This window comes from Rutidosis leptorrhynchoides, chromosome 11 (genome assembly GCF_046630445.1).
Source record: "Rutidosis leptorrhynchoides isolate AG116_Rl617_1_P2 chromosome 11, CSIRO_AGI_Rlap_v1, whole genome shotgun sequence".
NCBI classification, from domain to species: domain Eukaryota; kingdom Viridiplantae; phylum Streptophyta; class Magnoliopsida; order Asterales; family Asteraceae; genus Rutidosis; species Rutidosis leptorrhynchoides.
The window spans coordinates 261,854,631-261,858,405 of record NC_092343.1 but is presented as its reverse complement, the minus strand read 5'-3'; positions in this window follow the sequence as shown (position 1 = coordinate 261,858,405).

The window sequence follows — 3,775 nt, the reverse complement described above, 5'->3', positions numbered from 1 at the left end:
TTTGTTGAATGATAAATGGTGCACATCATTTGTTCATTCCATGTTGTTGTTACATCACATTTGTTTTTCGTTTTGTCGTCAAAATTAGTAGCTTTTGCTGAACTTAATGCCAGTCTTTGAAAATGCACTGTTTTACCCTTTTGTGTACAATTGATAAAATACATACATATAAATAATAACATGCATGGTAATTTGAAATGGGACTTAACATCCCACTTTCAAATCAAATATGAAATATGAGTACAAAATAATAAAAATATTAAACATTACATTAAAAGTATCACAATTTTATATGTTTAAACATAAATAAATAAAAATAATAAAAAGATAAAAATCATAGAAATCACCAACGGAACTATATCAATCTGGATAGGGGTTCCAGTTCATGTCGTCGGGCGGGTTCCACGGTTGGTTATAGGTGTACTGATAGGCCTGGTTGGGGTCATAGAGAGTAAATGGTGGACGCATATCGGGCTGGTGTGGAGGATAGTAAGCTGGTCGGGTCGGTACGTAGTTATTTGGTACCTGAGGTGATAGCTGGCTCATGATTTGATGCTGATGATAGTGCCATCTATCATGCTGTCGTTGCCTGGAATGCTCGTATACATTCTCGGCTTGCCACTGCTCGTACCAACTATGTCTATCCTGGTTTGTCATTTCTACCTCATCTATACGCTGGTAGACGTCAGTCATAGCCTCCCTAATGACATCCCTAATGTCATCTGCTTCCTCCATTTTCTCATCTGAACCTCTCTCTACCTGTGGATGACGACCATCATATGGTACTGCCTGATTGCGTCTGCTCTTTAATACCTTAGCACCCTGATAGACCTTCAATCCTAAAGTATCAACCTGTTCCCTGCACACCATCAGTGGACCCCTTGGTCCCAATCTACACCCAAATACTCTCCAATGAGAGTAACAAAAATACCTCCTCCTATTATTCCACCGTCCTGTATTCCTGCCACTACTTCGGACAGATAAAAACCAACACATTAGGGGATATTAACAAAGCTTCTAGTGTTTCGAATACACTTAAGGTAAAATAAGTCGTGTAAGGTCATCTTCTCCTTGTTTTTACCTCTTTGTGTAATCGAATTAGCTAAAAATCTATGTATAATACGTAGCTCTGCTTTGTTAATATCTAAATAGGAGTGTATTCCTCCCAGTGAAAAAACATTATAATTTGACATACGCCTCCAGATGGCGTCCGCGTCAAAATTCCTATCTGCCCGCTCCCCATGATAAATCAAATTTGTACAATCGGGTAGTAGTAATTCACCAGGAGTGTAAATCTGTAAAGCCCTGGCCATGTCTAGCATGGACATCCTGTACATCCTACGGCCAAGTAAAAATCTAATAAAACTTCTATCATCTAACCTAACTACATCCGCATTAAGTGAAATAATACTCATAAGCTCAACACACCATTCCTTATATACAGGCCTACGAATGGTGAATAAATGTTCTCAATCGGGAAAAGAAGAGCTACCATACCTTTGGATCAGATGCTGTCTAACTGAGTTAACTAGTTGGACCCTTTCCAAAGGCTCCCAATCAATTACCCTCGGCATTTCTACATTTTGCGTTACCAGTTTGAATTTGTTACTTTGATATGTCGGGTAATCTCTCCAGCTTCGATCAAATCTCAAATTAGGATGCAACTTTTCTTCATGAATCATTGGGTGTTCTATTATCGGATGAATCGGAAAAATTACGTAGGCATTAACATATTCTAGTTGCGGATCATAATATGATATGTGTTGATCAGGTTGTTGTTGTTCCTGTTGTTGTTCCTGTTCAGGTTCTGGTTCATATTGTGGCTCATATTGCATTTCTGGTTGCGGTTCCGGAGTAGGTTGCCTAGATGATGATGATGCACCATCAGTATCGGTAAATCTCTGCAAAACACATTAAACACAAAATTTGTGCATCCAAATATGCATTAGTGTTAGCAAAATAACAACTTGAAACAATTACAATAACATGTTTAATCAAAATTAAACTTATACACATTTTCACAATTTTAACAATTCTACACTTTTTCAAATAAGCATTTATGAAAATGTTTACAAAGTTCATAAGCATTCAACTCAAATAATATGTTAAAATAACCTTTACTAGCAATTAAACAAGTTTTAAATGGCATTTACATCAATTTAATCAAGTTCATGAATTTTAGACCTAAAAAGTTCACTTTAATTCTCAAAAATCATGTTTAGGATCAAAGTTTGGATCATTTAGCTACCTAAACATGTTACACTACTTAATTTAGCAATAATTCATGACAAAAATCGGCCATAACCTTTTTATATCAAAAAGCCCCAAATTGCTCAAGACCACAAACCCTAGATTTCTAAAATTTTTGAAGTTTTTGGCTTCAAATCATGTTAAATAGCATCAATCTAGGTTATATATGCATAATATACTAACAATTTAACTCTAATTACACTAGAAATTAACAAAATCTAATTAGGTAAATTATAGCTCAAGAACACTAAAAATCAAATTTAAAGAGGTTTAGGGGTGAAATCTTTACCTTCTTTGAAAAACTTCTGAACAATTTCATGATTAGAGTGGATTATAGTAAGAAATTTGGTGAATTTTGGTGAAAAATGGTGAATTTTTGAGAGGTTTTTGGGAGATGTTCGTGTATGTGTGTGGGGTATTGTGAAGAGCAGAAACAGACTCACTGGACTTTTGATACCTAACCAGTTTTTAGGTCTCATGCGAACGCATGAGGTTGCAGTGTAAATCCCATGCGATCGCATGGGGTCCGGTTTTTTTTTTTTTATATAAAAACCTTTGACTAATGAAACAATTAATAAATTATTTAAAATTTTGTTTCTTTTAGAATGAGGGCGTTTCGGATCTTAGTCCTAGTCCGTCTCTCAACAAAGTTTTAAAATTTGTTACTTTTTAAGCGTCGTTTTAAAAGCAAAGATTTTTGGGTTTTTTTAATATTTTTGGCATACTTTAATTCAATAATATTAAAAATAATGATAATAAAAGTTCTCGTCCCGCCCTCGGGTAAAGTAATTTCGGTTCAACGACCTAGTTTTCAACTCACGACAAATTTTAAAATCATATTTTTAACTTAGTGAAATAAAGTAAATTTTTGTTTTTAAATTCACACCAAACTTAAATTTAAAATGCATAAAATTAAAAATTCATATTATTAAAATTAAAAATTCACACCAAACTTATATCATATTTTTGTTTTTATACATACAAACTTATATTAAAAAATATTAATTTTTAAAAATGCTTAAAAACTTATATATATTGGTTTTAAAAATTTACAATAAAAAATTAATATTTATATATTAATTTTAAAAACATGGTAAAAAAATAAAATTAAAAATCTTTTTGGTCTTTTATCCCACTTTAATCAATCAAATATTATCAAAAATATACGCCCCTCTTTTCGGTAAAGTAATTTCGGTTCCATAACCTAGTTTTACTCCTGATGAATTTTTGAAATATTTTAGGTTGATTGATTAAAGATATTTATACCTTAAGAATAAACGGTAAATTTTGCAGTGATGTAATGAATTTTTGTATGATATCAATAATTTCGGTTACGCATACCTAATTTTATTGAATACCAATTTAATACTTTATAGCGAACGATTCAGCGTTTATTATCAAAAGGTTAAAAGCAATAAAAATAAAAATAAAAACTGTACATACTTACCTGTGAGATAGAATTCTCAGAGACCTACTTTAGCCGACTCATAAGAGAGTCGTGTGATTTGGTTCTCCATAGCTACGT